Source organism: Anas platyrhynchos, chromosome 4, assembly GCF_047663525.1.
Source record: "Anas platyrhynchos isolate ZD024472 breed Pekin duck chromosome 4, IASCAAS_PekinDuck_T2T, whole genome shotgun sequence".
Lineage (NCBI taxonomy): Eukaryota > Metazoa > Chordata > Aves > Anseriformes > Anatidae > Anas > Anas platyrhynchos.
The window spans coordinates 14,149,231-14,162,995 of record NC_092590.1 but is presented as its reverse complement, the minus strand read 5'-3'; the positions used below and the strand labels follow the sequence as shown (position 1 = coordinate 14,162,995).

General features: G+C 35.3%; 1 protein-coding gene across 10 annotated transcripts in view; it reads left to right on the top strand.

The window, feature by feature from the left end:
* CCSER1 (coiled-coil serine rich protein 1) overlaps nucleotides 1-13,765 on the top strand; it is a 682,619-nt gene that overhangs the window by 295,661 nt on the left and 373,193 nt on the right. The gene's annotated exons all lie outside the window — the stretch shown is intronic.

The window sequence follows — 13,765 nt, the reverse complement described above, 5'->3', positions numbered from 1 at the left end:
GGTAGGATTTTCAGAGCAATTACAAGCCTTGTCATCACAAGTTTGGAAAGAATATGAAAATGGAAGAAGAACAGGCTTTAATGTTCCCCTTTGTTTCCAAGTGACTCTGCCAAAAGAGCAGGAGAAAGGTCACTGAACAATATTTATACTTCCTTATGACTCTACTGCCCCAGGGATTTCTAATGCAGAAACCTCTTCCTATCCCTTTTGTCTATTTGCAAGGTTTCATCTCTTGAAAACAAGTGCAATGGAGGCAGCATACAAAAGTGAAAACAGTAGAATGGTAAAGAGTTCTTGAAATGTCTTTGAAACGATCAAGGAAACAAATGAATAAGGCTTTTAGCCAGCATGTGTTCACCTAGAACCACTGGAATCACTCCTTGCCATCTGTTTGGCATTACTGGAATGTATTTGGAAGGGTAGTTTGGGGGATTTGCAGCACAAAACAAGATGATAACTTTTCTGTATCTTCTGCCTTCACATACAAGTCCTTGAGGAAAGGAGTAATTTTTGATGCTATGCCTATTCACCAGTTCTGCATGTTTTTGGCTGATTCGTTGCATTGTTCCTGGAAGTGGCTCAGAGCTTCCTACTGTTTTCAACCACCTAAGTGCAATTTATACATGTACAGGATCAGTCAAAAAACAGTGTTAATTACCTCATGTAATGAATACCAGTTGTTGAGATGTTGCAGAAGGATGACATAAAACCCATACCTTAACATAAATGAACACTGATTTTTCCCCCTAAAAGTTCCCTTCATCAGTAGTAACTTCCATCACCCTAGATAGAGCCTAGTGCTCTGCTACATGAAGCTCTTTCTATTATGCATCTAAATGTTTATCAGAATTTCTGTAACCATTGGATAGAAGGACACAATGAAAACATTTAGCAGGAACACTCCTCTAGAGCTTCAGAATATCTGTTCAAAAATATGTCAGAATTAATCCAATCCTAGAGCCCAGGGAACTCATATGGTTTTTAGCTGGGATGGATTCACCCTTTCTCTGCCTTCCCCAGCCCTGAGGCCGCTGTGCAGGCACAGCATATTTCTGGTTCAGGTGTGCTCTGGTGTTGACTTTGGTGATGGCACATCTCCTGGGGCTGTCTGCCTTTTACACAAGAGGAAAACAATTCAGAAATACTTCACTGAGCTGATCCACTAACATGCTGGTAGGGATGGACCCTAGTGCTGCCCCTACTCCTCAGATTTTTTTTAGTAGAAGAAAGTAGCTCTTTTTTTCAAGTCTCCTGCTTTGACTCTGCTTTGTAACCTTCAAATACTTGAGAAAAGCTAACTGAAAATGGAATTTTTTCCACTTAGATATTAAAATTTGAAATTCAGTGGAGAGAGTCAGGAGAGATCGCAGTTGAAGTTACATGGGTACTGTGATAAGCTCTGAAATGCCTCAGCAGAATATGAAATTGCTTTTGATATGCTGCTGAGTTGGAACATGAATGAATGTGCACAGAGATAGACTGCTGGAACACAGGTGAAATAGCGTCCCCCATGCTGGGATGATGACAACCTTCAACAGTACTTCCATATAATTTTATCCTTCGTTATTTCACATCCTCTCTAAAAATTTCTTAGGATATATTTTATGTGTTATGACCAACATTTGGATGTATAACTGCCATGAAAATTACTGCTTCTGTAGGCAGTAGTGTTAATGAGAGGCTCAGTACTTTTCACATTTCAATATTTTAGTGTAAGGATAAAATATCCCACCCTAAACTGGGATGTAAAGTAGAATTCTTGCCTATATTAAGTTATTAGAAGTCCAGATGCTTCTCATTTTTGAGCAGTAACCCCAGCTATTATTTGTAATTGATAAGTATGTGTCTAAATTTCTTCTTTAAGTCAGGCAATGTAGTGTTCAAAAACTTAAAGATTTTCTAGTCTAGAAAGAGAAATTGGTATTTCAACAGCAAGTAGGTTTATGCATTTTACCTTGTGTACTGTAATAAACAGTGAACCTGTCTAAGGATTCAATTGTTTTCAGTGGCAAAATCAAGCATAAAAGAGCAAGTATGTACCAGATATTCATGGAATGACAAAACCACCAACTGCCATGCATCTTTAATATTCATTTTGAAAACACTATATAATTGCATGCTGCCAGATTTCACTGGCAAGCATTGTGTTTTGCTGTATGACCCTGGCCAAGCTGAAAAGTTTGAGAGATGTCCCATACTCTTCTTTATTGCATTGTGGACTATTCGTAACAGTATGGAATTGTCTGTAGCGAATTAAAAAAATTATACTTGACAGGTCCAGTCATGCAATTATAGGAGTGGGACTGATAGTTTCCTTTTGTCTTCAGGAAGGTGACTTAGGCAGGTCCTCCTTTCTGTATTGTCATTCCACAGAAATATTTCCCAAACTGTGGATACTTTGCACAATATACCATTGAGTAAAGATTTCGAGGGTGATGTTTTCTGTAGACTTAATATGAAATCCTATGGTTCCATCTAACTTAAAGGAGTAGATCTATTTACTACCTAGCACAACACATAACACTACCCATTCAGACATTCGAAGTTTTAGTTCAAGTAACTTCAATTGGTCAAATTTCTTAAGAAAAAAACAAAACAAAACAAAACAAACAAACAAAAAAAACAACAACAAAAAAAAATTGTTTGACATTTGAGAGATGAAATAGAACTGAAAAGTGATACCTAAATATTCAAGGTACCAGGGATCTGTAACTGAACTAAGGTCATCTGTAGATGAACCAGATCTGGGCACTGTGAGGTTTGGTTTCACTGTGTTGAAAAATAATGAAGCTGAGCAAAAGGAATGTAAACAATTCCTGGCTACTCCAAGGAACAAGTAACAATACAAACTGTTCATGTGACAGGTCCTTTGTGGCCTCTTGTCTGCTTGGAGCTTTGACCAGTATTTGCATCAGCTTGATATTTTATCCAATAAAAGAGCTTTTTAGTTATGTGGCATAAAAGTTCCTTAAATAGCTAGATGCAGACCTGAAGGAACAGTATTTCCATTTGAGGGGCCTAAGTATTGTGGGTTTAAAATGAATGGTACTAACTTCCCTAGGGTTTTGTAGTATCAAGATTTTTTAAGAGTAAATTTGTTATCTGCCTCATTTTTCTCTATCAATTCCCACAAAACAGGTGAAAAACAACATTATAGTATTTGTCAGTCTTGTCAGAAAAAATGAACTTTTCCCTTTTTGACCAATGCTCTTCACTGTATTCACCAGCATGAGTTTGTATCTCTTGGGAGATGTCACAGCAGTGAGGAAAACTTATACCATTTTCTTTTTTGGACATAGCAGTTGTTTGCATTCAGGGCTTTGTTTCAAAGACAATTGAACAAAGATAGTGATCAGTGTTTATGCAGCTTAGAGTGAATAGAAACCTTCCCCTTTGCTACCAGCCAGTGTTATCTGGTTTTAAATGTCAAGCACCCTTCAGTGTGGACAAAAGAGAAGATGAGATAACATTCCCATTGGCCCATGCTAAAAACAGAGCTATGGGCTCCAGGAGCTTGGTATTGACACCTTCTATGCGGTCCTTCAAAGGACACCCACCCAAATGCCACACAGTGCACTTCTGAACACTATGTTCTGACGCAGGTTGTACTGAAGTTGTGACATTAGTCTTGAAACAGAGAATCCCCAAACCGATTATGTTTATGCCTGGAGAAAGTGTCTGTATTGCTAGGCATGTTGTTTGTTTCTCAGTTGCTCTCAGAATGTCTCATTGCTTGTTCAAATGCACAAGAAAAACTTGTTTTATTGAACCAAAGGCCAAAACCCAAACCAACTATTTTGTTAATAGAATTCTTGTTTTTCATCCATTACCCTGTCCTAAATAATCCCTTTTCTTTTTTTTTCTCTGTTCTCTAATGCAAGCATCCAATATCCCATTTCACAACACCATTCCAAGCGTGCATGCCCTAAAAAGTTTATAAAAGTGTTTGTGCATCACATACACAGAATGACGCCCAGAACAGTAATATGTATGCTGATGCAAGTCTCTGATGAATTTCCAGTCCTGAAAGCAAAGCCAGGTATGTGGCCTTGCACAACACAAAAGAATCAGATTCATAAGTCAAGTGATGCTAAAATGCAAAGGCTGTAAAATGTCTGTATGTATACAGGCATCTCGTTTGAGTTCCTTGTCTTCTGCTTTCAAAATCCATAGGTTGTGCTTAGATCAAACTGTATGAACTGAATGTATAATCAGCAATACAGGACAGAAATTGACATTTCATGCCACTTTTTTACTTTTTTTCTTTTTTTAGAAGATTAAAAAAAAAAAAAAGCTGCAGTGGTATTGCTAAGTGTCTTGAGAATAAAGAGCTGCCAAGTCCAGTTATATCTCTGTTTAGATGGAGCATTGGGCGTAAGTTTTAACATATGCTCTAACAATTACTAGGACTGCATGTTCTTATCAATGCACTTATGACAAAGATTTTGCAAAGTTAGTAACTACTAATAATATTACTTACTCTTTTATATAATGTATATTTAATGTTTCACAGATGAAGTGCTCTGAGTTCTATGATAAAGTAATAATCCTTCTAATATTTTAATAAATTTCTTGAAGCACACTTTAAAATGTTTTTTTTTGTTGTTTTTTTTTTTTAATTAACATATTTGTTTGAATTTTGAATGTGTTAAAGATACAGGTTATAACATTATTGTTAGGTTGAAAGAAACTGTGTTCAAAATACTACTTTTGTTTTGTGCTCAAAATTCAAATATATGCAGGCCAAAGAATTCAGACATGAGACATGAAAATCAAATCATAGGCCATATGTTTTGAATGAGATGCTCTCTTTCAAAACTTGCATAGTTTTGCACAGAAGTGCTCTTCATGTTATTCTCAACCTTAAACTAGCCTGGCATTGCAAATTAGAAGCAATTACAGTAACTCCAGATACTCAGGTAATTCAAGCAGAGTCCCATAAATTGAGAATGTAACAACCACAGAATAAAAAACTGAAATGAGCACTTAATTTTAATGTGACAAATTAAAAAAAAATAAAAATAAAATAAAATAAAAAATTAAAAGGCATGGGGCCTAATTTCCTCTTACAGAAAGAGAGGTGAAGCATTGTAGAGAGGATAAAGTTTTTGATGGGGCATAAGCACTTACTGATCAAGTAACAATGCACCAACAGTATGGCAAGCAACAAACAGCTCAGTGCTATTATTTAGTTTTTGCATTCTGCTTTCTTCTATGTGCTGGAGTACAAAGAAATATGTAGACATATTTCAATATAATTCATAGAGCTGAGCTTTGGGCCTAAACCAAATGCTAACCAAAATCTGAGAAGTCTCCTGTAGGTGGGATAGTTTCACCTCATGGTAAAATAACATGTTTTTGCTGTGGCACTATGTGATTCATTATATCATGTAAGAACAAAGCAATTAGGTTAATTTACACATTAATTAGTTTATTGCTTTCTTTTTGTTTTGTTTCTAATGCCTTTCTTAAAAAAATAAATACAACTGAGAATGTGCTTTTAGAGGGGTTTAATTTCCCTAATTAAAATCCAAGTGCACACACTGCAACACCTGCCTCCTAAGTGAAACCTGCCTGAATGGATACAAACCCTCCAGTAGTTTGAGACGCTCACAAGGAAATAATGTTTGAGAGGTCCCACAATTTACAAGCTTTCATTCCCACATACAGCTGGGAATTTGTTCTCAATTTATCAGCCTCTATGCCAGTGTTATTTTGCAAGTCAATGTGTTGAGCTGTGTAGTGTTCAGGGGAGAAAAGGAAGATTTGGAAGACATGGTTCCTAGTACCTCTGTGCTGCAGAAACTCCCTGTTTCTTGCATATGTTTTAAGGTAACATATACCTGGACAGGAACTATTTAACTTCCCCTTTCTTAGCTGGCACTCTTCATAGACAAGATCCAAATAACAGTTTATTTAGGTTATAGTGCTGGAAGTACAGATCTCAGTTTATAGCCAGTTACTCTAAAAGGAAGTTTCTTTATTTCTTGTGTTCTACATGCTTAATTTAGTTTTTAGTTGATTTGAATCCAGAAATTTAATGTTATTTAACTGTGGGACAATGTGGGACACTGTAGTGTCTTACTCTGTCAGAAGCTGTTAATCATGAAACAACGATTCACATCAGCAAATAGACTAAAGGAGATTTCTTTATAATTTCTCACTTAAAAACAATATTCTTCATTAGATGTTCAACAACTTTGTGATAAAGTAAAACAAGCAAATATATGGACGTGCACACATAGCTGTATTAACAATTACTTATTATTTTGGGGACTATGTGAAAACAAAGAGCTAATAATGAAGTTTAGGACTACTAGTTGGAATTTCTTGAACTCACAGGTTTGTAACTACCTAATGGTCATACCAGGAATTCCTTAAGTCTAACAGCTAAGGTCCCCTCTTGGTCCTCTTTCTTCTAGTCCCCAGCACTCAGCTGTGATTCAGTCTTCCAGGCATATGTATTTTTCTAGTGGAGGAACATGTGACTATAGCATGATAATCTATAGCATTACTATGACCTCTGTCTGTTCACAAGTCCTGGTGTAGTCTGAAGCCAGGGCGATTCAGTAACTGGACCCAGTCCAGGAAGAGTTCCCTGAATCACCTGCTCACTATGAAGGCACCTCTGAAGGGGCTGGGATGTGAGAAAAGCAAGCAGAATGCTGAAAGTGTACTGAAATACTTGGGTTATTTTAGTAAATATTAATTACATCCTTAAAACTGACTGTTATACATCTCAGGTGAACCGTTCAACCAACTCAATGTATAATGAATTGCCTTCTTACTTCACAAAAGTGCTCTTTATGCTTAATAGCTTCATCAAAAAATAGCATCTTGGTTTACACAATAGTAATGTGCTTAGGTGCTTCCCAAACACTTGAAAACCAAGTTAAACAGGACTTGAAGAAAATGGCTTCTTTCTAAAGTATATGCATTTTCTACTTAATTTTCTATTTTCACTGGAAGTCTGTGTTACCTGTCTGACTCATGTATGTGAATTCAGCCTGGCACTAAACAAACAACTGTTCTAAACCCTGCTGTGCTTTTATCTTTTAGTAGATTTAACCTGTTACCATACTTGTCTCCCCACTGAAATTGCTACTAGTGATACTACATGTATATCTTTCTACAGAGCACAATTTTTTATTTTTTTTTTTGGGGGGGGGGGGATATCTTTTTGGCCTCACGAGGACTTCAAAGTTTTATATTACATTTGCATGGTTTCTCAAAGCAGATCCAAAGCATTTAGAGCAGAGAGCAAAGATGAGGAGAAACATTTTAATCAAAAAGTGGCAATGGCAGAACAGATGTACTTTTCTCCTTCTCTCCAATATTGTAGAAATTTGCCTGGCACACTTGTAAACTTCTTTCATATATTGTGTCATTCTAGTCCCAGGTCAGCTGAGTGGGTCAACTATGTGGAGCACATTTGGAGTGAGATTTGGAGAAGTCACCAAGTGCTTTTAGCTTTAGCTATGCTGAGAGTGTCTAGTCAGAAGTATGCAATGTTTACAAACTCTGCAAAGACTGCAGATAGATTTATCCTTTCTCAGAAAAAAGGTAAACCTTGTTTTGCTTATATGCTGGTGAAAGATGTAATACAAATTACTGCTTGCTTTTGTAAGCAAGCTGCACTTTTTATTATGTAGACCAGTGGTAAAATAGCTCAAATAATGATCACCTGCTGAACTGTTAAAAAGACACAAATTCTGCAGAACTGTCAGTGCAGAGATACACTCTTATTTTATTTTATTTTATTTTATTTTATTTTATTTTATTTTATTTTATTTTATTTTATTTTATTTTATTTTATATTTTATATTTTATTTTATATTTTATATTTTATATTTTATTTTATTTTATATTTTATTTTATTTTATTTTATTTATTTTTTGTTGTAATGGGCTACTTAATACTGCACTCCTACCACTTGAAATTAAGTAAGTCCCACTGGTCTTTTCCAAGTAGCCGTTTGTTTGGACATTATCTGATTACTGTATTGTATTAAGTTATCTTATTTTTATCATATTTAAATTTTCATAGTAGATTCCAGAAGGAAGAAGAGGACCAAAATCTCAAGTGTTATGTTTTTGTGTGTTAGAGATCAGGTAATATAAACAGAGCTCTTGACTCCTGTAGAGAAAGAAAAGAAATGCTTGATGTGCTCTTACGAGCTGTACTTTTAGCAGCAGCTGAAAATGGAAGCCCCCTCCCTCCCTTTCTTTTTTTTTTTTTTAAATTTGATTCTGTATTTCATGATTGCTGAGTTCTAGCCCAAAGGAAATCTTTATGGCTGTGATATAAACCTTTGAAAGGAAAGGGGCTGTAATAGAAAAGTCTGACAGTCTGTTAACTTGCAGCAGCACTAGCCATTACAGTTTGTGTGCACATATGTGTGGGTGCATAGTTTGATAATGACAGATGCTGAACATCATTTTTCCAAAAGGCTGACCTTGAAAAATCATCGTATCAGAGTACCAGTAAATGATACATCGTTCTAAAAGCTGTAAAATGACAAACAACGTGTACCTTATGACATGGTGCAGTTTAATTTTCTCAGATGTCATCCCTATAAGTTTTGAAGCAACAGAACTTTTTAAAGAACAGATATAGCATTGAAAAATTGGGTGAGGAGGCTAGACAGAGAGAGGTATAAAGACTTGATGCCAAAGATTCTGTTCTGGTTGTTGTCAAACTCCTTGATCCGAGTTTGAGAATATTTAGGCCCTTAATAGTAAACTATTTGATATGCCCACTGGAATATTTAGACGCATGCCTTTAAAAGTCCGTGCCTTGGTTTTGCTAAATATGCGCTAGGGCCTTTCATTTTTACAAGAATGAATCTGTACATTTCAGTTGTTAGGTGTTTGGGATAGTGAGATTAGTAAGAGATTACTCAGAGTCTAAGATCCACGCTCTGGTGACTGTAGGACTTGAAAGTAATGTACATCATTGTAAGAGTGCCAGAGAGTTCCTTGAACTCTGTTTTGGAAGTGATTGAGGTAGGCAGATTCTTCTCTAAAAGTCAAATATAATTGTTCTTATTTGTCTTACGTGATTCAGCTAAGGGACCTTTATTTTTCTAAAAGAGGATACCTTATTTATCGTTGGTGAGAAAAAAGAATGGATAGGAGAAAAAGTGTGGTTGGAAGACTATCCGTATCTGTATGAAGAAAAAAAAAAAAGGATCATTTCTGATGTAATCTATGTATCAAACTGATAGCAACTTTCTGGTATAAAAGAATAAATGTTTCCTGGTGGGCCAAATTATGAACAAATAAGTGAGGTAGGTGTTTTTGTGTTTTTCTGAAATATTCGTCACACTTCATACAATCTTCATGAATGAAGTATAAATTTTATAACTATACACCTTATGTAAGTACATCGTATGTATATATACATGAATATTTGCTGTTGCATATTCGAAACTGAAAAATAAATTATTTAAGGCTTTCTCTAAGTAGCTACTTTAGAAGATATGCTCTCAGGGAGGAGAGAAGGTATGTTCAGTACTTCCAGTAGAGGCTGAGTTTTTTTGCTTGGCTTGTAGAGCCTTCCTGATACCCACAGAGTTACATGTACTCTCTTCTGTTAAGCTGGTATCAAGAAGTGCAGACTCTGTGGGACCAATTGTATTAGTTTAGGCTAATTCTGCAGTAGCAACATCTTGGGCACTGCTGATGAAAACTAAGAAGATTAAATTCCACATAATCTGGGGATCTTTATGTAAGTGAGGTTCAAATTACCATAAGCTCTTCAAATCATTGATTTGTGGACCAGTAAGAAGGGAAAAATAACTCAAACTAGCTCAAGTTGCAAATCTGTGTGTCTTTTCCTTTTACAGTAAAAACCCTTTAAAGATGCTTTGGAGTAAGAAATTTCTTGTTTTACCTTCGTAAGGGAAAGAAGTTTTGAAAAGGGCTGCACAATATTACCTCTTTCTCAGTTAATGTGCAGTTACACTGGATTTATGGAGGCTATTTAAATGCTAAGAATCACTGATTGATTATTTTAGTGCTCTCTCACTATTTCAATAAAGATCGCTTTTCAAATAGAACTGCTTTGTCTTAGTGACATTGCCATTTTGCTAAATGTGGATATTGTAGCTTCTGATTTTTTATGTATTCAAAATGAAAAAAAATATATTCATGGTATTCAGTGGGTGTGTCCAGATAAAATAGAAACAAGCCAATAGGCCCCAAATGCTACCTAGTTGCACAGGTTTTCGCCCTTTTTTATATTTACAAAATTATAACAATTTTTTCTGACTTTTCAGACCTTATAATGACATTTATTCTACTGACACTAAGCTTACTTTTCTCAGTTATCAGTTGTGGTTCCCTTAGATATAACATGCTGCTGTATTCCACAGGCTTCAGGTATACCCTGCTTGTGCAATTTGAATTACCCTATTATCCTATGACATTGATCTAAAGGACTGGGCAAAGTTTTAGTATGACATCTTTCAGGATTCATCTGACCATTATCAGAGTATGAGAATCATTTGTTAGCACTTGTTAGGGGAAGTGAAGTCTAAAACACCCGGAAGGAAATTAAGAGCAGCTTCCTACCACTCTTCTCAGTTGTGATTTGCCACTCCCTCCACAGTTTATATCAGACTTCTCTGAAGAAGGCTGCCTCTTCTCTTGACCAGAAGTCTATCTGGGTTTCAAGACAGATGTGCAATGAATCTGTGAATGAAGATCTACATGCATAATCTACATATTCTTCAGTACACATTTGTACCACTAACATCCTTCAGAATGGAGTGCCTCCTTCCAAAGTAACTTTACTGGCAACCAAACCATGGCAGGGAGTCATTTGAAAGAGTGATATTTGGCTTGAGTCAAGCCATTTCAGAAGTGTTTTAACAGTGACAGAACTGTTGACTTTCAGTGCCTAGGAACGTTTTCTGGTACAGTTTCATTAACTAGGAAAGGCATAACCTAAATGTGTATGACAGGCAAACTTAGAGCTCAGACAGAGGCACTGTATTCAATAATGATAAAATTAGCTTTTGTGAAATGTTTTATTTAAAAAATTTTATAGAAACAATACTGTCATTTAAATGAAATGCATTGTCTTCAATCATAAAAAATGAGCTTCTAAGGATTTTCATCCACGGTCTAGAAGTTTGTAACAGATAACATTTACCTGAGATGTTTTAAACACCTTTTTGGAAGGCAGAGGGGATTGACAATCTGTAAATGGTTTTTCCACTGCTGGTCAAGGATCTAGTCACTTTTTCAACTTCAGAGGCATAGGTGTTTTACTGGTAAGGGGAAACTTCTATTTTTAGTAAGAACTTCTTTTTCTTGCTAAATCTCTGCTGCTGCTTTGAGATGAATTGCAGTGGATTACCATAATAATACTGTAATAGACCACCTGGACATTGTTAATAATGGACTTGATGAAGTATCAGTTATAGAATGAATTGAAAATTAGCTTTTTCCTGCAGCAAGTATAGGGATTATATCAGACTGTGAAGAATTTTTCTGTCAAAGATCAGTTATATTCTCTTCAGGTAGAGTTCAGAGTTACCATGCAATGCGAGCACTTACTGTATGCTGACTCTGAGTAGCAATTTTCCAGTAGCAACTGAGTTAGATTTTAAATTCTTATTGTTGTGAGTGGTAATGTGTTACTATGGTGCTTTTCATACTTTAGTACAATGTTCTGTATTTGAAGAGACAGTGATTTTGTGTGTTGAGCGCTTTGATGTCAACATACAATTCAGTGAAGTTGAAATTAAGATTGATACTATATCTTTTCCACATAGCAGAGGATGATAGTTCTCTAAGAGTACTGTTGGTTTATCTAGTCACAGAGGGAGCTGGGTATTGCTGTTGATGCCAGACTCTTTTCTCTTCCCTGATGACATTATGTAGCTGTAGAAGACTCCTTCTGGGAGGCTTTACCTCTCAGTTGGTCCTTTCTCAGTGTCACCATGTTATCCACATAAGATGCCCCTTCAGGAGCATGATGCCAAAACTGTTGTGGGACTCACAAAGTGAAGATGCAGAATATTATAAGCAATATTTAGTCTCCCAGATAGTGAGCCCTGGACCAGGAAACCAAAAAAAAAAAAAAAAAAAAAAAAAAAAAAAAAGGGAAAAAGAGGACCTTGTTGTTTTGTTTTGCTCAAATTAAATAATGAGATTTTCTGGCTACATAAATCTTACTCTAGCATAGCTTCCAATAGATTGGACATGGCTTCTCTTTTATGAACCTTTAAAGGTGCCTTATGTTGTGAAACTTTGGTTAAGAGTTGATTTTTGTTTGCATAATTTATACCCTTGCCTTCTTTAATAAAAGCTATGAATCAGTAATGGCTTAATATCCTCCAATCAAATGTGTCTTTACTGTCTACTTCAGACTGTTACTTTAAAAGGCAAAATATTATACTAAAAGTTGTTTCAATGTATTTTTAAAATTAAAATAGTGTAATTTAATTCTTTTATTAGTCTTGAAAAGCCTAGATTTGAAAATTTTATTTCTATTGGCCATCACGACTGCCTGTCCATATCCATGATTTCTCGTGTATTTTTGGATCTAACACATTGCCCCTACTGCACATTACATAGCTTGCAAAATAAAAAAATAAACCATCCATTAAAAGATAGCTCTAGTAGCATCATTTCACATTTGTTGTATGGCTTTGGGAATTCTTTGTTCTGAGAAATCGTGTTAATCTCTTTTTGCACATGGTTATAATGAAACCTGTAGTAAACGTTAAAGAAAATCACACTTGGAAAAATATCTTAGTTCTTTAAAAATATGCAAGTACTTAAAATTCAGAATCAGTTCTGTGTTACATGAAAATTCAAATGGAACAGAAAATTGGAACTATACATTAAATTAATAATAGCTGTCTTTTTCTTTACCACATATGCTAAAATTTTTAATTATAGTGAATTAATTTAGTATGAATATAGGTGTCTCGCACTGCTATTACAACCCTTTTGTAATTTAGTAGTAATTAATATAACATTATTGTACAATGCAGCCATATTCTCAGATTTATTTTCCTTTCAGGTTTGTCCTTTTCCTACTGGTTAAAAGTAAAATTGGTGCAATGTTATAACTGTGGTTGATTTAATGCCAAAAAAAAAAACCAAAAAAACAAAAACAAAAAAACTTGAATGATTTTCCCTTAGTGGATGGAACATTATATTCCATCAAAATGCCAAGTAATCTCTTTTAAAATTATTTTGCTACTGTGCTGTTAAACTTATAGCTAATTGTGACTGATTTGGGCTGATTGAGTCTGTGACCCTCTTTGGAAGACTGAACAGCCTCTACTCATATGTTGTATGCTCCAGTTCTCTCAGCATCTTGTTGGTCTCTGCTAGACTTGCTCCAGCATAGGAAATTCTTACAGATATTAAAGGATGATTGTATGTATGCAGAACAGGATTTCAGGTGCAAAAAGCAAAATACTATTATTCCTTTACCTCTAAATCTTTCAGAGTCTTTCTGTTGTCTTGAATGGATTCTCAACCACAATTAACATTATTTTTTGTCATGTTCAGTTTAATTAGCTTCAATGGTAACTAAATGTCAGAGTGTGTACAGAATAATTATGTTTCAAATTCCAGTTTACATAATAACGTGTTCATCTTATACCACTGGGCAGCCTAGAAAGGAGTATTTTTTTTTTTTTTGTCTTTTTTTGGTATGAAAGAATGTGATTTAGCTTTTCAAAGTGCATACAGATTATGTGATTACTTTTTTTGTAAAGGAGAACTGAAATATAATAGAG